The 22,504-nt window shown below is 41.5% G+C and overlaps 1 protein-coding gene across 1 annotated transcript in view; it reads right to left on the bottom strand.

The window, feature by feature from the left end:
• Positions 1-22,504, bottom strand: part of ABCA1 (ATP binding cassette subfamily A member 1) — a 767,698-nt gene that overhangs the window by 653,182 nt on the left and 92,012 nt on the right. The window lies entirely within an intron of this gene.

Genomic DNA, 22,504 nt, shown 5'->3' with positions numbered 1-22,504 from the left:
GGGTCATGTGAAGGTGCAGTTGCATCACATATGAAGGCAGGGACAAAACTTTGCAAGTCGACCACACAATAGCTCTCAGATGCTACAAGCATTCACAGGAGACAGAAGGGCTCTCACAGAAGTTCTAACCCATACATTCAGGAAGACAAGGGCTCTCACAGAAATTCTGACCCGTACATTCAGCATGTCAAGTGCGCTCACAGAAATTCTGACCCATACGTTCTGCATGTCAAGGGCTCTTGCAGCAATTCTGACCCATACATTCCACATGACAAAGGCTCTCACAGAAATTCTGACCCATACAGTCCTCATGACAAGGGCTCTCACAGAAATTCTGACCCATACAGTCCGCATGATAAGGGCTCTTGCAGAAAGTCTGACCCATACATTCCGCATGACAAGGGATCCTGCAGAAATTCTGATCCATACATTCCGCATGACAAAGGCTCTCGCAGAAATTCTTACCTGTACATTCAGCATGACCAAGGCTCTCGCAGAAATACTGACCCATACATTCTGCATGACAAAAGCTTTTGCAGAAATTCTGACAAATATATTCCGCATAGCAAGGGATCTCACAGAAATTCTGACAAATATATTCCGCATAGCAAGGGATCTCACAGAAATTCTGACCCATACATTCCGCATGATAAAGGCTCTCGCAGAAATTCTGACCCATATATTCCGCATGACATGACAAGGGCTCTCGCACAAATTCTGACCCATACATTCCAGACGACAGCTCCTGCTCCCAGTTCACCTGGCTCTTGTCCCACATAAAGAACGGGGCTTTGACGTGGGAACGAACTGACTAATAAGACAGCTGGGAGGGATGGGTTTGAGAGTCAGCAGAGAGTTTGAGGAAAAAAAAAACATGCAGATCACTTAGGAAGGCATCACCAGATAATAACTAGCAAACATATAGCCATCCCCAGGACATATACAGAGCACTTAGAATAATTAAGAAGCCATCACAGATATCTAATTATTTATAAATGCATATATATATATATATATATATATATATATATATATATATATATATACATACATACATGCATTTCTTATCTGAGTACGTGTGCTAATCAAGTGAACCCTTTTCAAACATGATCTGGATACACTGGCAATTAACAGTTACACCAGAAGAAACCAGCACATACACAGGTTCGGAATGAAAGTGGACGGTCTAATGGACTTGAAAATACTTTTTACATAATCCTAAATTCTTTCTATGGCCGCAATATTCTTTGTAGACAGCTGCATATGGCAGAACAAGTCCTGCATTATACACAGTCAACAAATGTTCCCTAGGAGGTGTGACACAAGACACATATATTGATTTCACATTTACCATAGTATACAACTTGAAAAGCCTGCACCTACAACACTTGCATATGTATGAACAAAATTATGGCATCAATCTATAGATTAAACTCCTTGCTTAATTTGCATTCAAAATCATCCCACATGGAATGAAAGGTACAGTGCAGTGGTGAAATGTCCATGTCTGAAAAGTGCAAATCCTGGTTAAACCATCCTTTGAAATCAATAGTGCATGATGCCTCACTGCACTGTTTAACACAGAGCCAAGTCTGGAATTTAAGTAATCAAACGGACTTCTGGAGTGTTAAAATTTTTGGAGCTAAATCCTATAGAGCTCTCACCCCGTGGTTGAACACTGGAAATGAAAGACACCAACCACGGTTGTTCAATATCAGGGGAGAACAAAAGTACTTTGTCTAAAGTAGTTTATAAGGTGTTGTTTAAGGGAACTTATCTAGCAGTTAAAACTTAACACTTCTGCTTACCCAGGGCTGAATGACCACATTTCTATTACACCTACACTCAAACTTAGAGCAGCTAACTTATGAACCATTTACGGTTGTTTTATCAAGTGTAAGGTAACTATTTTACTGGTTTTACAATTTCATTGATGATGATTAGGTGCTTTTATACATTTGTCTATGCCCACTTTTATAATAACTTATTACATTTTATGTACTTTGTTGTAAACTGTTTCTTTAAAAACTTACTTGCCAACATCTTACCTAATTAATTGCTTCTTTTGATTTGACTATATAAGTAGTTGGATATGTGCCAGACAGTGGTTCTGAAGAAGTCCTGTACCTGTAGAGACGAAAGCCCTTAACTGTTTGTACTGTTTTGTTTGGTATTAAAATTTACTTTACTAAAAGTTTATTTTCTATTTCATTTTGGCATGAACTGTAGTTACTGCTGGGTATTTGGATGAGTTAGTGCTTCACTTCGTTTGACACTATGTGAGCTGTACATTTCGGTTACTGAATCTATAAAATATGTTATGCAAGCTTGGCTTAGGTATAGCCATACAGGACTGTGGGCTAAATGATTCTAAAGCACATGTATTTGAGGCATCTTTATGCAGGGTATCATAAAGATGCATCTTCAAAGATTCAAGCCCTGCTGTAGGACAGTTAAGATTTGTGGTTCCATGCACCTGATCATCTTTGTAACTTTTTCTTGCAGAACTCTGTGGCACTGGCCCTTTACAATTGACTAGGTTCCTAGATGAGGCAGAGTCCTGGCTCCCTTCTGCAGTTCTTTACTGACACATCAAGAAGGAAAGGAAAATTCTTTCGAAGGTTACGCAGGTCTAGGAAGCTATCCATCAAGACATAAAAATTCCATTGTGGGGGAGGGCACTGAAAAATAAATGCAGTCCTGCAGCCACAGGTCATATGACAAAGGCACAGTATTACTGTGAGAACCTCACATGACAGGTGGTCTTGCTGCAGTACATCAAGACAGATTCCACAGCAGGCCAAAGGACCTCTCCAAGTGGACAGACTTGAGAAGCTCAAACCTTTAGGATGACTGAACTGAAAGAAGGTGTAGGTAGGTCTAAAGGTACAGTCTAATTTACACTATCTGGAAAATGACGATTACATCAAGTCACAGCTACAAAAATCCTATCCAGTATGACAAGGAGGAACACGACTGGATCTATCACCCATTTTGGTACAATACAATAGCCATTTGTGAAGATTAATGGTATGTATGTCTTGTTCAAAGTAATTTGAGAAAAATACTGGTAAGTGAATGAGCTGATTCAGGTTACAGACAGTGGCACCCTTAGAAATGCCCACTGGGTTTGGGTTACAGTAGAAAGTGACCCTGTTCTTGTGGAAGAACAAGATAAGGAGGGTATGTGGTTTCCTCACAGTCCTGTCCGTTGAAGACTGAATACTGGCATACACATACTGAAAGACACCAATAGTGACTAGTGCAATTTGTGGAGGTTTCGTTTTTCAATGTCTGTAATCACTTGTAGTGTATCTTGGTTTGGAGGTAACAGGGATTTTTTTTTTGTTCCGGGGAAAAGGCTGCTGAGATGGAGTAGGAACAATAAATATTATGGAAAAATTATATAACCATGAACACGTTTAATTAACAGCATGTATGGGGCATAGTCTCCTACATTCAGTATGCAGAAATGGGACCTTCCCCCTTGCAAAGAAATGCCATTTTATCTTTTTGTGTGTGTGTGTGTGTGTGTGTGTGTGTGTGTGTGTGTGTGTGTGTGTGTGTGTGTGTGTGTGTGTGTGTCTATGTGCATGTGCTTTTCGAAGAAGGGAAGGGCAGAGAAAAATTATTAAAATGAACTAGGAGTAATTCGGCTTCGGAATGCAACTCTGTAACCATCATACTTCTAGAAGATTTGTGCACAGAAGGGATCAGCTTTCTCTGAAATACAAGAATATTAGCTATAATAAAGGTCCATAGGTTAACATAAATAAAAACACTCAACCACCCAGAGAAAGACTGCTTACCCATAACTACATGTTGAAAGAAATCTGCACCAAGTAAGTGGGTTTGTGTCTGTATAAACTGTGTATGTGTTTGTGTACATGTGTGTATACAGCCACACACAAAGGTGCACAAAAAACTTACTCCTTGTGCTGATCAATGCATGACTTAAAAATGCACCAGTTGCTACTTCTTGGCCTTTTGGCTAAGATCAGGTGAAGAAAGCTTTGTAATTCTTCAGTCTTTTAGAAATCAGTATACCATCTCAAACATTATACAACTGCTTTATTCACCACTGCACTTTGTTTTCCTAGCTGACATTCTGGGCAATGGTTGTAGCGATCAATGGGACGCTCTGTAAAAGCGGTGGCAATGGTTGTTGTAGTGATCAATGGGACGTTCTGTGCAAGTGGTGTAGTTAGTACTAACTAAACTTCAATATTAGAACTCACCTAATTTGTCCCCCCTTCTACACAAACAGTACAACCCCACAGCATGTTTATATTAGCTGGAGGGTGTCAAAGTACCACCCAAAACTCCAAGGGCTGACATAATAGCATATTGTAGGAAGTACAAGAGCTATTCAAAAAGGGGAAGTATGAAATTCACTACACTTAATCATTAGAAGTAACCAACGACAGTATTCTGATGCCGATAGCGCAGCATACCTCCGAGCTGTCCAGATTTTCACAGAAAGTCTAGACTGTTCCTCATAAAATGTGTGGTCTTCTGTCAAATCACTGAGGATTACAGTCAATAAATAATGACATACGTTTAAGTTTGAGATCTAATACCCTTCAGAAAATGCATTCCAACACAAATCTTGTTATTCTAGCAACTTTCTAGGTTTGTACGAAGAATATTTAAAATCTGCCTGTATTTGTTGGCCTTTGTGCCCCCATCATGTTAGGCTGTGCCCAGATTTCTTGCACTAAAAAGTTGAGAGGTATGCAGCACAATGGTCTGATAAACTACTGTTGCTACCTCATACCACTTTGGTCTGTGGTTTGATACTTTGCTAGGCTGTCTTCTCTATGGAGTTTCCCCATGTTCCTATGTGTTTTCACTAAGGCCTACTGTTTCTCCTTTTCTGCCATATACATAAAACATCCTAGCAGGAGGAATGCTGGACACTATTTAAGCCTTGTTAAGGAACTAGTGTCCCATTTTGGGCTAGTTTCTGCCTTCTACTGGGTTTTTTTCAGCGGGGCCACCAGTTCACCACAACCTTAAACTAGTTTTCTGATGTTAACATAAACGCAAAGTAAGGGAAACAGTATACAAGTATGAGCTCTGTTTTAACATGAAAAAAAATAAAATCAGAGTTTTCTACCATGAAATGTGCTCCGCATGCAACCTGTAAGAAATGAAAATGGAGGATTATCTTTTATGGAAATGGTTGTCACACTGGCAAAGAGATATTCAGTAACACACTGCCTGACCATGTATTACAGCAATTGCAAGACTCACGTGCGGTGCAATGCTTGTTACTGAAGAGTTTACACAACAAAGCATAAGCATGAAACTCATATCATAATACTGTTCTTATCATAACTTACAGTAAAATGGGCAGACAGTATTTCGCAAAATACCTACATGTGAGCAAGCATTTTACAGCCAAAAAATTCAAGCCATTAACTGCATTATTTATAGCCTGACTACAAAAAGTACAGTTTTGTACCTACCATAAATGTAGATGTCCGAGAGGTATGCATCTGCAGTCATCACATATGGGTTGTCCTGCCTCAGGCAGCCCTTCGGTCGGCCGGATTCCAAAGTCTGGGTCTGGCCTCGGCTGATGTCGCACTTTCCCCCGACGTCAGAGCGTCTGGGGTATAAAAGCATCAGCCGACGTCATCTTCCTCAGTTTTTCTTGCCCCAGATGCCAGGTGCCCTCTAGGAAGGCTAAATTTGGAGAAATGCAATAAAAATCCAAACGTTTGCAAATATATATATATATATATATATATATATATATATACAAACAAATACACCATAATAGATCCCCCAGCTACCTAATAGAGGGGTAAGCACCCTGGGAATACCACAGAGGGGAAGGAGGGAGGGTAAACCTGACTGCAGATGCATACCTATCGGACATCTACATTTATGGTAGGTACAAAACTGTACTATGTCCTTCAAGGATGCATCTGCAGTCATCACATATGGGTAGAATACCATAGCCAATCTGGGGGTGGAGGAACTAAGTAAAGGATGGTGTAGTTAATATACCCTGCAGGACTGCCGTAGCAAAGCCTGCGCTGGATCTGGAGTATAAAGGTAAATTGTAATGCTTGGCAAATGTATGCACGGAGCTCCATGTAGCAGCTTCCAAAATGTCCTTGGTAGCCACCCCTCTTAGGAAGGCTGCGGTGGTGGCTGTGGCTCTCGTGGAATGAGGTCTAACGTTTGCTGGCACAGTTTTTCCATGAAAGGAGTAACAAAAACAAATGCAATTTCCTATCCATTTTGAAATTGTCTGTTTGGAAATTGCTTTTCCTTGTGCCCCAGCAGCATATGCTACAAACAACTGGTCAGTCTTTCTGTAACTTTTAGTTCTGTCCAAGTAGTAGCGCAATTGTCTGTGTATGTCCAGGGTGTGCAGAAGTTTCTCCCCTTTAATTTGTGGTTTTTGGGAAGAATGTAGGCAAGTGAATTGCTTGGTTTAAGGATACCCTGGATACCACCTTTGGCATAAATGTAGGATTGGTTCTCAAAGAAACTCTGTCTTGATGAAAGATAAGAAATGGCTGCACTGCCATTAAAGCTTGTAACTCAGATACTCTTCTTGCTGAGGTTATGGCCAGAAGGAATGCAGTTTTCCAAGACAGGAACTGTAGATCCGCCGATGCTGCTGGTTCAAAGGGAGGAAGTGTTAGTTTTTCCAACACAAAGTTAAGGTCCCAAGTAGGTAGAGGTGGTTTCCTTGGAGGATTGATGTTTTCGATTCCTCTTAGAAACTGTCTTAGGAGAGGATGCGAGAAGACAGGTGGATTAACATTGTATTCTGCTGAAATTGCTGAGGCATGTATCTTAATGGAAGAGTAAGACAGGCCATTGTGGAACAATTCTGCCAAATATTCCAGTATATGTGCCATGTTCATCACTGTCACATCTAGGCCTTTTGTTGTGTTCCAAATGTGAAATCTTTTCCATTTTGCTGAATATGCCTTCCTTGTGGAAGGCCGGTGAGCTTCCATAATAATATCCTTCACTCTCTGGGATAGGTTATCCTGAGGAGGAGTCATGGTATTCTCCAGGCAGTTAGCTGCAAGGTTTTCAGGTTGGAATGCAGAGTCTTGAAATTGTGCTGCGTCAGTAGAAGTGGCCATAGGGGGAGAGGCCACGGTTTTGTCTGTGACATGCTCTTTAACAGTGGGTACCAGTGCTGCCTTGGCCAGTTTGGAGCTATCAGAATCACTCTGGGCTGCTCTGCCCTGATCTTCAGTAAAACCTTGGTCATTAATGGGAGAGGTGGGAAAGCATAGACTGTTAGAGCTTTCCAGCTGAAAGAGAGGGCGTCCACTTTCCATGCTTGTGGGTGGTATGTCCTTGAGCAGAATGTCTTCAGTTGATGATTGTGGGGGGAAGCGAACAGATCTATTTCCGGCCTTCCCCATGATTGTGTTATGAGTAAGAAGATGTCTGGGTGCAGCATCCATTCGTGTGCATCCATGGTAGTTCTGCTTAAGCTGTCTGCCAGTATATTGTCTTTCCTGGCACGAACTGGGACTGCAGCTGTATATTGAGTTTCAAGGAAAGTTCCCATAGATTCATTGCCAGTCTGCATAGAGGGTAGGAATGGGTGTCTCCTTGCTTGTTTATGTACCACATAACTGTGGTGTTGTCTGTCCTTATGAGCAGGTGGCCTTGATGAAGGAAAGGTTTGAAGGCCTCGATTGCGTGTATCACTGCCAGCATTTCCTTTTGGTTTATGTGCATGCGCAGCTCTCTTTGTGACCATAGCCCTTGGATACATCTGCCCTCCATGTGTGCTCCCCAACCTTGGTCTGAAGCGTCCGTGGTGATGGTTTGGTTGGCTCTTTGTTTGCTGAAGGGCAACCCGCTGTTCGACTGGCAGGCTTGAGCCCACCACAGAAATTCCTTTTGAAGGCATGGAATGAGTGGGATCAAAGTTTCTAAGCTGTGACTGTGCTGAGTCCATACACTCCTTAGGTACCATTGTAATTTTCTCATATACAGCCTTGCTTGCGGAATCAGAAGAATGCAAGATGCCATGTAACCCAGGGCCTGCAGGATTTTCCTTGCAGTCAGCTGAATTTGTCTTGTCAGATTCTTGAAGTAATATGGTAGTTGTTTTTGCTTTTCTTCTGTGAGAAAGGCCATTTGGGTGGTTGTGTCTAGATCCGCACCCAGAAAGGTTATTCTTTGGGATGGGACGTCTTGATTTTTGGATGTTGACTGTATATCCCAAGGCCTGTAGTAGGTGGATGGCATAGTCCAAGTCCTTTAACAAAATTTGCTTGTTGTCCGCTTGTATAAGGCAGTCGTCCAGATATGGGTAGATTTGAATCCCCTGAAGTCTGCAGTGTGCAATTACTGATGCCAGGCATTTCGTGAATACTCTGGGCGCAGTAGATAAGCCAAAGGGCAATGCTGAGAATTGATAATGCTCTGACCCTGCAAGAAATCTGAGGTGTCTTCTGCAACTTTGTCGAATAGGGACATGCAGGTTTGCCTCCTTGAGGTCTAGAGTCACCAGCCAAGACCCCTTGCCCAGCATGGGAAGGAGTTGCTGTTGAGTCAGCATTTTGAATTTTGGCACAATGAGGTAAGCATTCAGTGTGGACAAGTCGAGAATAGGCCTCCATTGATTTTCTTTTCTTGGAACAAGGAATAATCTGGAGTAAAATCCTTGGCCTTGTTCTGAAAGAGGTACCTTTTCTATGGCTTTCATTTGTATTAATTTGGTAATTTGCTTCAAAGCCTCTGCCCTCTGATTTGGTGGCAGGTCTGGCATTCCTTTTCTTTTTGGCAATGTGTGGAAATGGAACCTGTATCCTTTGTCTATTATTTGCAGTGTCCATGTGTCCCTTGTAATGCTGTGCCAATTTTTTGAGAATAAAGAAAGCTTTCTGCCCAAAGGTGCTTCTAATTGAGCCCTGGTCGGCGGAGTCAAAATAAAGTCATTGCGTCTGTCCTGGTGTAGCAGTTGTGGTTCCTGCACTACCTCTCTGGTTGGGAGGCTGCCACTGACGGCCTCTGTAGGAGCCTCTAGCTTGCCCTCTACCTCTGGCACACCTATTCCTGCCTCTCTGAGATCTGTCTGAGTCCGGAAAGGACCAATTCTTAGCAGGCCAATTTCTGCTGAATCTTGGTGGTTGGACTTGCAGAAAGTCTTTGACTGTTTGCACAGATTTTGCCTTTTCTTCAAATTTCTTTAAGACCTCTTGAGCCGTGGAACCAAATAATTTTTGCTTTTCCATAGGAGCATCCAAAAGCTTAGCTTTAACATGGTCTGGTAAGGATTGTTCCTTTAGCCAGGCATGCCTGCGTATAACTGCACCTGTCATAGCTGACCTACATGAAGCTTCCAATGCATCATAACCACACTGCAAGAAATGGTTACTAACCTGCTGGGAGTTATGCACCAGATCCTGAAGGGATTTGCGATCAAGGGGTTCAGAAGAGGACAGTTTCTTATGCAATTCCTCTAACAAATACTCTTGGTACTGTATCATATGAAATTGACAATTTAATGCCCTCATGGAAAGAGTTGCAGAAGTATACACTTTCTTACCCCATCTCTCTAAAGCTCTGGATTCCCTTTCAGAGGGTAAAGGATTTTTAGCAGTGGCAGCTGCAACCCCTTTAGGGCCCTGGGAAATAGTTTCTGGATCAGCAGAGTGGGCCTTGTACAGGTATAGATGTGAATCCGGGACCCTGTAGTACCTATCAGGTTTGGCAGGTGCCGGAGGGAGAGAGTCAGGGGCTGTACTAGCATCAGAGTACACATCATCAATAACATTCAAAACAGGAGGTATAGCTAAAGGCCTATGCTGAGGTAAATGTAAAAAGGTCCTTAATCTCTTTCTAGAATCAGAGAATTCCTGACGCTGCCATTGAAAATGTTCTCTCATAGAGTGTAGTGTCTCTCCAAAGGAAAACTCTTCAGGAGGGGAGGCCGAGGGAATAGATTCTTCAGCATCATAATCCTCGTAGGCCGAATAAGCCTCCTCCTGGGGGTCTGACAGAGCAGAGCCATCAGTGGACTCATCTGAGGAGTGGTGGTCAGACGGCTCAACCCTGGGCCTTTTGTCTGGAGGTGGTTGAGCGCCCCCGTCCGGATGAGGTTGAGAACCTCTAATTAATGAGATAAGATCCTCTGTATCTGTGAACCAGTAGAAGGTCTCTGAGAGGAAACCTTGGGAGGCAAAGCTTTAGTAAGTTTAGCAGCTTTAGCCCTAGAAAAAGCCTTAATGGACATGGATGCAGGGGGTCTGGCTGCACCACGTGCAGGAGTAGACTTGTCTAAAGGAGTGGTGTCGGAAGGTTCCTGGACACCGGTTTCAATAGGTAATTCAATAACCGACTCAGCCTGGGCCTCCGGGGCCGAGGTAGTCGGTTGTGCGGTTTCAGTAATCAGAAGTACCAAGGACTCGGTTTCAGCGGAGACCGAAACACTCGCGGTAGGCCTGACCGTGGTTTCAGCCGAAACCGCGGCCCGCGTGTGTCGGTCCTTGTCCTTCCGTTTTTAAACTAAATGCGAAGTTGGAGTCTCCGACAGCATCTTGTAAGCAAAACTAGCCCCAAAGAATTCCTCTGCAAACTCCGACCGACGTCTAAGAGTTCGTCGGTTGAAGGAAGCACAGGCTGAACAGGCCGAGACGTCGTGGTCTGGGCCATGGGCAAGGGAGGCAGTAAGAGTGGAAATCCTTATGAGGTATTTGTTTCCCACAAGTTAAACAATTATTAACTTTATCTGACATTGGCTGAGGCAAGAAAGAGTCCCCAACGGGGTACTTAGCTTTTTCAAAGTCTTCGGTAGCTGAATCACAGGAGCTGGCCGACCGGCACTTGCGAACTGCTTCTGCTTCGGGCACCACGCGGCAAGAAAGACTGAGGAAGATGGCGTCGGCTGATGCTTTTATACCCCCGACGCTCTGACGTCGGGGAAAGTGCGACATCAGCCGAGGCCAGACCCAGACTTTGGAATCCGGCCGACCGAAGGGCTGCCTGAGGCAGGACAACCCATATGTGATGACTGCAGATGCATCCTTGAAGGACATCAAAGATATTTATCTCCCACTAAGGCATACTGCTATAAGAAAATAAGCATAATTGAAAATTATACTACCTTCAAACCTTATAACATTTTACTAAACCTGTGAAAGGCCAAGCTTTCTGGGAAGCACTTTAAAACCCAAATGTTACTTCCCAATGCAAACCATTTCAGCAAAAACTACCAAATTAACGGATTGATAGATGGGCATTCACAACTTGGAAAGGAACAGTAAACAAAGGCACCTTAACAGCTAATTGGGGCATACAATGTGAATGTAAGTGCAGACGTGACAGTGTGTGTGTGTGTGTGTGTGTGTGTGTGTGTGTGTGTGTGTGTGTGTGTGTGTGTGTGTGTGTGTGTGTGTGTGAGAGAGAGAGACTGTGTGCACTCAGGTAGTAAGCTTACCACAACAGTAGATGCTCAAATGGTCACTGTTGCAGTAGCCTACGTTGTGTGGGTTATATCCTGATAAAGATAGCCAGCTTCCAAAGCTTCAGGCACCTTCCACATGCCCAAACTGTGTGGCAGCTTGAGCTGAGCAGAAGAGAAGTCTGGAAGCCTAGCCCTTTAGTGCATTCTTGCCAAAAGAGAGAGGGAGGCTGAGCACTGAAAGGGCAATGCCAGAAAGAAGAAAAAAATAGATAAATATACCCTGGCATAAACAACACACCAAAAAAACAAGGGGGTGGAGGGAAGGAGTGGCTACTGCAGAAGTGATAATCCGAACATCTACTGTTCTGGTAAGCTTACTTAGACAACCATTATATTGATCACTACTGCAGTAGCCTTCCCTATATGGGTAGATTACTCTAGCTAACTACATTTGTGAGGTGGAAGGAGAGGATTCCATGATCCCCTGAAGAATGGTCCTGCAAAGCCTGATCTAAACCTAGAAGGAATAAAGCTTATAGTGTTTTGTAAAAGTATGTACAGAGGACCAAGCTGCTACTTTTAGAATACCTCTAGAATCCAACCCTTTCCAAAAAGCCATGGATGAAGCCAAGGCCCTGGTAGAGTAGGCCTTGACCCTGCCTGGAATAGTTCTGTGGCTGAGTATAACAAATGGTAAAATCCTTAGACAACCATTCTGAAACAATCTGTTTTGACGCATGTTGTCCTTTTATCTAACCTTCACAAGTAATGAACACCTAATCTTAAGATCTGAAAGATTTAGTTCTGCCAAGATAGTACCTCAGTTGTCTGTAGCCATCCAAGGTACAGAGAATCCTTTCTCCTTAATTTTTGGCTTCAGGAAAGAAAATAGGACAAGGGATAATCTGGTTTAAAGTAAACTCAGATACCAGTTTTGGCATAAAAGAAAGATTAGTTCTCAAAGAAACCCTGTCGCTGTGGAAAACGATATACGGTGGACTCACCATAAGAGCTTGCAGCTCAGAGATACCCTTCTTGTAGAGGCCGAAGAAATCAGTAAAACTGTTTTTCATGTTAAGAATCTCAAGTCAGCCAGGTTATCTGGTTCAAATGGAGCAAGTGTTAGCTTCTCTTATCTTGGAGGCCTGGTATGCAAAATGCAAAACCCCTTCCAAAAGCATCTGACATGAGAATGCACTGAAAGAGGAGAATCCATGGGCAGACATGCTCAAATGGCCAATAAACAAACATTGATAAAATAATAAAAAGGGCCATAGGATAGTAACTCTCACAAATATTGTAAAACCAGAGAGAAAAAAATAGTCCTGAATGGGTGCTGGTTGTGCTATCGGTACCAACTAGAAAACCTTGACTGATGGCTTTGGAACAGGGAGGAAGACGGAGGAGACCTAGGTTTTGGGGTATCTGCTGTCTTCAAGTGATTTCACTTCTGATTAACTCCAACACTGGGATCTAAAAAGATAAGGGGTATTGATGCTGGGACCAAACAGACTTCAGATACCACTGTATCTTTCTCATATAGAATGTTGCCAGGCATATCATGAGAAACATAGAAGCCATGAGACCAAATATCCTGAGGTATTCCCCACGGAGTGACCAAAAAAACAAGAAATAGCTCTAAAAGGAGATCTATTTTTTCCTGTTGAAGAAAAAACTCTGAACTGCGATGCCTAGTTGACATCACAAAAAACAGTCCTGTGAGAAGGAGTCATGAAAGACTTTTAAATGTTCTTTTTAAATTCCAACTTGTGTAAGAAATCTATTACCCAAAAGAGAGATTCCTGACAATTTTAAAGACTCTGTAAAGATAAGAAAGTCATGTATATGTGGGAAAATGTGCATACACTGTAGCCTGCAATGAGCTACAACTGGAGCTAGACACTTTGTAAACACTCTTGGTGCAGTGGATAGTCCAAGTGGTGAGGCAGACAACTGATAATGTGATCCACACACACAATGCCTTAAGTCTGGGAGAACAGGAATGTGATGATATGCATCTTTTAAATCCAACGGTACAAGGAATCATTTTGAATTTGGGCACTATCACAAACAGGTTTAGGAAAAAAAGATTCGGAACTGGTCTCCAAGCAATTTCTTTATTCTGTAATAAAAACATCTTTGAATAAAACCTCTTTCCCACCTTTGAAGAGAGAATAGATTCTATCACTCCCTGGGAAAGCATGTAATGAAGGACAGGTGGAAATACAATATTCTGGTCTGGAGAATTAGAAATTGCCCTCTGAAAGAAGACATTTCCTCCCACTGCCATCTGTAACCTTGACAAATGATCTTCAGAACCCACTTGTCTGAATATTTCTGTTGCCAAAGTGAAAAGTGGAGATTCAGACTTTCTGGAAGAAGAAGAAAGGGGATACCATTGGGACGGGGGGGGGGGAAAGTCTCTTAAATAGTCAATCTGACTTAATGGAATGTCCTTGGTTTTGAGAGTTTCCAGAATTCTTCTTGGAACAACCTTGCCATTTCTCCTTAAATGTCTGTTTATCTGTACTTTACTGAGACTGTTTATTTTGCTTCTTACCAAAACTGGATGAGGAGTTAGAGAATCCCTTGGAAAACCTGGAAAAAGAGGGCTGAAAAATTTTAGATTCCGTGTATCATCTTACCCCTTCATCGCACTTTTTCATCACCTCTGCAGCAGAGGGGCCAAAAACTAAATCTCTAACCAACGGAGAATTTAAAATCAAATTTGTAACGTCATTTGGGAGGCTTTGAGAATGCAGCCAAGCAAACCACCTCAAAATAATACCAGTGGCCACAGTCCTTGAAGAAGTATCAGCAGAGTCATACACACACTGTAAACAATGAGTAGTGACTTGAACAATAGAAGAAATTAAATTTAAAGCAGATTTTTACTCACAAGAAAAAAAATGCAGAAAAATAATTCCTTGGATTTTCACAATTAGTCAGAATAAACTTTAACATATGAACCTGACAATTTAAAATTCTGAAAATCAAAGCTGCAGAAGCATACACGTTTTCCCCATACTTGTCAATAATCTTCCCATCCTTATCAGAAAGCGTAGGACTGGAATTAAACAAATGTTTAACAGCAGTAGGATTAACTAAAGTACAGCTGCTCGGTCAGGACTGGGAATAGTGTACTAAGAAACTTTACACTTTCTATCTGCCATTCAGGGAAAGCTGGCTGACTGTCAAGAAACTTGCAGGCAGTGACAAACACATCCTCCAAGCAGACAGTACTGGAGGAATAGGTGCAGTTTCTGGAAATTATTCCCTTGGTTACAGCTCACACTATTTTCTGATGGACTGAGAAACCTCAATGTTCTCCCACCGAAAACACTGGCACATTCTAGAAATAGTCTCACAAAAAACCTACTCCTTGTGCTGATCAATGCATGACTTAAAAATGCACCAGTTGCTACTTCTTGGCCTTTTGGCTAAGATCAGGTGAAGAAAGCTTTGTAGTTCTTCAGTCTTTTAGAAATCAGTATACCATCTCAAACATTATACAACTGCTTTATTCACCACTGCACTTTGTTTTCCTAGCTGACATTCTGGGTAATGGTTGTAGCGATCAATGGGACGCTCTGTAAGCGGTGGCAATGGTTGTTGTAGTGATCAATGGGACGTTCTGTGCAAGTGGTGTAGTTAGTACTAACTAAACATCAATATTAGAACTCACCTAATTTGTCCCCCCTTCTACACAAACAGTACAACCCCACAGCATGTTTATATTAGCTGGAGGGTGTCAAAGTACCACCCAAAACTCCAAGGGCTGACATAATAGCATATTGTAGGAAGTACAAGAGCTATTCAAAAAGGGGAAGTATGAAATTCACTACACTTAATCATTAGAAGTAACCAACGACAGTATTCTGATGCCGATAGCGCAGCATACCTCCGAGCTGTCCAGATTTTCACAGAATGTCTAGACTGTTCCTCATAAAATGTGTGGTCTTCTGTCAAATCACTGAGGATTACAGTCAATAAATAATGACATACGTTTAAGTTTGAGATCTAATACCCTTCAGAAAATGCATGCCAACACAAATCTTGTTATTCTAGCAACTTTCTAGGTTTGTACGAAGAATATTTAAAATCTGCCTGTATTTGTTGGCCTTTGTGCCCCCATCATGTTAGGCTGTGCCAAGATTTCTTGCACTAAAAAGTTGAGAGGTATGCAGCACAATGGTCTGATAAACTACTATTGCTATCTCATACCGCTTTGGTCTGTGGTTTGATACTTTGCTAGGCTGCCTTCTCTATGGAGTTTCCCCATGTTCCTATGTGTTTTCACTAAGGCCTACTGTTTCTCCTTTTCTGCCATATACATAAAACATCCTAGCAGGAGGAATGCTGGACACTATTTAAGCCTTGTTAAGAAACTAGTGTCCCATTTTGGGCTAGTTTCTGCCTTCTACTGGGTTTTTTTTCAGCGGGGCCACCAGTTCACCACAACCTTAAACTAGTTTTCTGATGTTAACATAAACGCAAAGTAAGGGAAACAGTATACAAGTATGAGCTCTGTTTTAACATGAAAAAAAATAAAATCAGAGTTTTCTACCATGAAATGTGCTCCGCATGCAACCTGTAAGAAATGAAAATGGAGGATTATCTTTTATGGAAATGGTTGTCACACTGGCAAAGAGATATTCAGTAACACACTGCCTGACCATGTATTACAGCAATTGCAAGACTCACGTGCGGTGCAATGCTTGTTACTGAAGAGTTTACACAACAAAGCATAAGCATGAAACTCATATCATAATACTGTTCTTACCATAACTTACAGTAAAATGGGCAGACAGTATTTCGCAAAATACCTACATGTGAGCAAGCATTTTACAGCCAAAAAATTCAAGCCATTAACTGCATTATTTATAGCCTGACTACAAAACAAAGATATTTCTCTCCCACTAAGGCATACTGCTATAAGAAAATAAGCATAATTGAAAATTATACTACCTTCAAACCTTATAACATTTTACTAAACCTGTGAAAGGCCAAGCTTTCTGGGAAGCACTTTAAAACCCAAATGTTACTTCCCAATGCAAACCATTTCAGCAAAAACTACCAAATTAATGGATTGATAGAGGGGCATTCACAACTTGGAAAGGAACAGTAAACAAAGGCACCTTAACAGCTAATTGGGGCATACAATGTGAATGTAAGTGCAGACGTGACAGTGTGTGTGTGTGTGTGTGTGTGTGTGTGTGTGTGTGTGTGTGTGTGTGTGTGTGTGTGTGTGTGTGTGTGTGTGTGTGTGTGAGAGAGAGAGAGAGACTGTGTGCACTCAGGTAGAAAGTACAGCTGTGTAAGTAAGCTTACCACAACAGTAGATGCTCAAATGGTCACTGTTGCAGTAGCCTACGTTGTGTGGGTTATATCCTGATAAAGATAGCCAGCTTCCAAAGCTTCAGGCACCTTCCACATGCCCAAACTGTGTGGCAGCTTGAGCTGAGCAGAAGAGAAGTCTGGAAGCCTAGCCCTTTAATGCATTCTTGCCAAAAGAGAGAGGGAGGCTGAGCACTGAAAGGGCAATGCCAGAAAGAAGAAAAAATAGATAAATATACCCTGGCATAAACAACACACCAAAAAACAAGGGGTGGAGGGAAGGAGTGGCTACTGCAGAAGTGATAATCCAACATCTACTGTTCTGGTAAGCTTACTTAGACAACCATTATATTGATCACTACTGCAGTAGCCTTCGCTATATGGGTAGATTACTCTAGCTAACTACATTTGTGAGGTGGAAGGAGAGGATTCCATGATCCCCTGAAGAATGGTCCTGCAAAGCCTGATCTAAACCTAGAAGGAATCAAGCTTATAGTGTTTTGTAAAAGTATGTACAGAGGACCAAGCTGCTACTTTTAGAATACCTCTAGAATCCAACCCTTTCCAAAAGCCATGGATGAAGCCAAGGCCCTGGTAGAGTAGGCCTTGACCCTGCCTGGAATAGTTCTGTGGCTGAGTATAACAAATGGTAAAATCCTTAGACAACCATTCTGAAACAATCTGTTTGACACATGTTGTCCTTTTTTCTAACCTTCACAAGTAATGAACACCTAATCTTAAGATCTGAAAGATTTAGTTCTGCCAAGATAGTACCTCAGTTGTCTGTAGCCATCCAAGGTACAGAGAATCCTTTCTCCTTAATTTTTGGCTTCAGGAAAGAAAATAGGACAAGGGATAATCTGGTTTAAAGTAAACTCAGATACCAGTTTTGGCATAAAAGAAAGATTAGTTCTCAAAGAAACCCTGTCGCTGTGGAAAACGATATACGGTGGACTCACCATAAGAGCTTGCAGCTCAGAGATACCCTTCTTGTAGAGGCCGAAGAAATCAGTAAAACTGTTTTTCATGTTAAGAATCTCAAGTCAGCCAGGTTATCTGGTTCAAATGGAGCAAGTGTTAGCTTCTCTTATCTTGGAGGCCTGGTATGCAAAATGCAAAACCCCTTCCAAAAGCATCTGACATGAGAATGCACTGAAAGAGGAGAATCCATGGGCAGACATGCTCAAATGGCCAATAAACAAACACTGATAAAATAATAATAAGGGCCATAGGATAGTAACTCTCACAAATATTGTAAAACCAGAGAGAAAAAAATAGTCCTGAATGGGTGCTGGTTGTGCTGTCGGTACCAACTAGAAAACCTTGACTGATGGCTTTGGAACAGGGAGGAAGACGGAGGAGACCTAGGTTTTGGGGTATCTGCTGTCTTCAAGTGATTTCACTTCTGATTAACTCCAACACTGGGGTCTAAAAAGACAAGGGGTATTGATGCTGGGACCAAACAGACTTCAGATACCACTGTATCTTTCTCATATGGAATGTTGCCAGGCATATCATGAGAAACATAGAAGCCATGAGACCAAATATCCTGAGGTATCCCCCACGGAGTGACCATAAAAACAAGAAATAGCTCTAGAAGGAGATCTACTTTTTCCTGTTGAAGAAAAAACTCTGAACTGCGATGCCTAGTTGACATCACAAAAAACAGTCCTGTGAGAAGGAGTCATGAAAGACTTTTAAATGTTCTTTTTAAATTCCAACTTGTGTAAGAAATCTATTACCCAAAAGAGAGATTCCTGACAATTTTAAAGACTCTGTAAAGATAAGAAAGTCATGTATATGTGGGAAAATGTGCATACACTGTAGCCTGCAATGAGCTACAACTGGAGCTAGACACTTTGTAAACACTCTTGGTGCAGTGGATAGTCCAAGTGGTGAGGCAGACAACTGATAATGTGATCCACACACACAATGCCTTAAGTCTGGGAGAACAGGAATGTGATGATATGCATCTTTTAAATCTAACGGTACAAGGAAACTTGAATGAGGAGGTACAGGTAATAAGTTGTGAGGTGACATCATTTTGAATTTGGGCACTATCACAAACAGGTTTAGGAAAAAAAGATTCGGAACTGGTCTCCAAGCAAATTCTTTCTTCTGTAATAAAAACATCTTTGAATAAAACCTCTTTCCCACCTTTGAAGAGAGAATAGATTCTATCACTCCCTGGGAAAGCATGTAATGAAGGACAGGTGGAAATACAAGATTCTGGTCTGGAGAATTAGAAATTGCCCCCTGAAAGAAGACATTTCCTCCCACTGCCATCTGTAACCTTGGCAAATGATCTTCAGAACCCACTTGTCTGAATATTTCTGTTGCCAAAGTGAAAAGTGGAGATTCAGACTTTCTGGAAGAAGAAAGGGGATACCATTGTGACGGGGGGGAAAAGTCTCTTAAATAGTCAATCTGACTTAATGGAATGTCCTTGGTTTTGAGAGTTTCCAGAATTCTTCTTGGAACAACCTTGCCATTTCTCCTTAAATGTCTGTTTATCTGTACTTTACTGAGACTGTTTATTTTGCTTCTTACCAAAACTGGATGAGGAGTTAGAGAATCCCTTGGAAAACCTGGAAAAAGAGGGCTGAAAAATTTTAGATTCCATGTATCATCTTACCCCTTCATCGCACTTTTTCATCACCTCTGCAGCAGAGGGGCCAAAAACTAAATCTCTAACCAACGGAGAATTTAAAATCAAATTTGTAACGTCATTTGGGAGGCTTTGAGAATGCAGCCAAGCAAACCACCTCAAAATAATACCAGTGGCCACAGTCCTTGAAGAAGTATCAGCAGAGTCATACACACACTGTAAACAATGAGTAGTGACTTGAACAATAGAAGAAATTAAATTTAAAGCAGATTTTTACTCACAAGGAAAAAAATGCAGAAAAATAATTCCTTGGATTTTCACAATTAGTCAGAATAAACTTTAACATATGAACCTGACAATTTAAAATTCTGAAAATCAAAGCTGCAGAAGCATACACGTTTTCCCCATACTTGTCAATAATCTTCCCATCCTTATCAGAAAGCGTAGGACTGGAATTAAACAAATGTTTAACAGCAGTAGGATTAACTAAAGTACAGCTGCTCGGTCAGGATTGGGAATAGTGTACTAAGAAACTTTATACTTTCTATCTGCCATTCAGGGAAAGCTGGCTGACTGTCAAGAAACTTGCAGGCAGTGACAAACACATCCTCCAAGCAGACAGTACTGGAGGAATAGGTGCAGTTTCTGGAAATTATTCCCTTGGTTACAGCTCACACTATTTTCTGATGGACTGAGAAACCTCAATGTTCTCCCACCGAAAACACTGGCACATTCTAGAAATAGTCTCACAAAAAACCTACTCCTTGTGCTGATCAATGCATGACTTAAAAATGCACCAGTTGCTACTTCTTGGCCTTTTGGCTAAGATCAGGTGAAGAAAGCTTTGTAGTTCTTCAGTCTTTTAGAAATCAGTATACCATCTCAAACATTATACAACTGCTTTATTCACCACTGCACTTTGTTTTCCTAGCTGACATTCTGGGCAATGGTTGTAGCGATCAATGGGACGCTCTGTAAAAGCGGTGGCAATGGTTGTTGTAGTGATCAATGGGACGTTCTGTGCAAGTGGTGTAGTTAGTACTAACTAAACATCAATATTAGAACTCACCTAATTTGTCCCCTTCTACACAAACAGTACAACCCCACAGCATGTTTATATTAGCTGGAGGGTGTCAAAGTACCACCCAAAACTCCAAGGGCTGACATAATAGCATATTGTAGGAAGTACAAGAGCTATTCAAAAGGGGAAGTATGAAATTCACTACACTTAATCATTAGAAGTAACCAACGACAGTATTCTGATGCCGATAGCGCAGCATACCTCCGAGCTGTCCAGATTTTCACAGAATGTCTAGACTGTTCCTCATAAAATGTGTGGTCTTCTGTCAAATCACTGAGGATTACAGTCAATAAATAATGACATACGTTTAAGTTTGAGATCTAATACCCTTCAGAAAATGCATGCCAACACAAATCTTGTTATTCTAGCAACTTTCTAGGTTTGTACGAAGAATATTTAAAATCTGCCTGTATTTGTTGGCCTTTGTGCCCCCATCATGTTAGGCTGTGCCCAGATTTCTTGCACTAAAAAGTTGGGAGGTATGCAGCACAATGGTCTGATAAACTACTGTTGCTACCTCATACCGCTTTGGTCTGTGGTTTGATACTTTGCTAGGCTGCCTTCTCTATGGAGTTTCCCCATGTTCCTATGTGTTTTCACTAAGGCCTACTGTTTCTCCTTTTCTGCCATATACATAAAACATCCTAGCAGGAGGAATGCTGGACACTATTTAAGCCTTGTTAAGAAACTAGTGTCCCATTTTGGGCTAGTTTCTGCCTTCTACTGGCTTTTTTTTCAGCGGGGCCACCAGTTCACCACAACCTTAAACTAGTTTTCTGATGTTAACATAAACGCAAAGTAAGGGAAACAGTATACAAGTATGAGCTCTGTTTTAACATGAAAAAAATAAAATCAGAGTTTTCTACCATGAAATGTGCTCCATATGCAACGTGTAAGAAATGAAAATGGAGGATTATCTTTTATGGAAATGGTTGTCACACTGGCAAAGAGATATTCAGTAACACACTGCCTGACCATGTATTACAGCAATTGCAAGACTCACGTGCGGTGCAATGCTTGTTACTGAAGAGTTTACACAACAAAGCATAAGCATGAAACTCATATCATAATACTGTTCTTACCATAACTTACAGTAAAATGGGCAGACAGTATTTCGCAAAATACCTACATGTGAGCAAGCATTTTACAGCCAAAAAATTCAAGCCATTAACTGCATTATTTATAGCCTGACTACAAAACAAAGATATTTCTCTCCCACTAAGGCATACTGCTATAAGAAAATAAGCATAATTGAAAATTATACTACCTTCAAACCTTATAACATTTTACTAAACCTGTGAAAGGCCAAGCTTTCTGGGAAGCACTTTAAAACCCAAATGTTACTTCCCAATGCAAACCATTTCAGCAAAAACTACCAAATTAATGGATTGATAGAGGGGCATTCACAACTTGGAAAGGAACAGTAAACAAAGGCACCTTAACAGCTAATTGGGGCATACAATGTGAATGTAAGTGCAGACGTGACAGTGTGTCTGTGTGTGTGTGTGTGTGTGTGTGTGTGAGAGAGAGACTGTGTGCACTAAGGTAGAAAGTACAGCTGTGTAAGTAAGCTTACCACAACAGTAGATGCTCAAATGGTCACTGTTGCAGTAGCCTACGTTGTGTGGGTTATATCCTGATAAAGATAGCCAGCTTCCAAAGCTTCAGGCACCTTCCACATGCCCAAACTGTGTGGCAGCTTGAGCTGAGCAGAAGAGAAGTCTGGAAGCCTAGCCCTTTAATGCATTCTTGCCAAAAGAGAGAGGGAGGCTGAGCACTGAAAGGGCAATGCCAGAAAGAAGAAAAAAATAGATAAATATACCCTGGCATAAACAACACACCAAAAAAACAAGGGGGTGGAGGGAAGGAGTGGCTACTGCAGAAGTGATAATCCGAACATCTACTGTTCTGGTAAGCTTACTTAGACAACCATTATATTGATCACTACTGCAGTAGCCTTCGCTATATGGGTAGATTACTCTAGCTAACTACATTTGTGAGGTGGAAGGAGAGGATTCCATGATCCCCTGAAGAATGGTCCTGCAAAGCCTGATCTAAACCTAGAAGGAATCAA

The sequence above is a fragment of the Protopterus annectens genome, chromosome 4.part0 (assembly GCF_019279795.1).
Source record: "Protopterus annectens isolate FY-2018-M chromosome 4.part0, PAN1.0, whole genome shotgun sequence".
Classification (NCBI taxonomy): domain Eukaryota; kingdom Metazoa; phylum Chordata; order Ceratodontiformes; family Protopteridae; genus Protopterus; species Protopterus annectens.
This window is presented reverse-complemented; position numbering and strand designations above follow the sequence as displayed.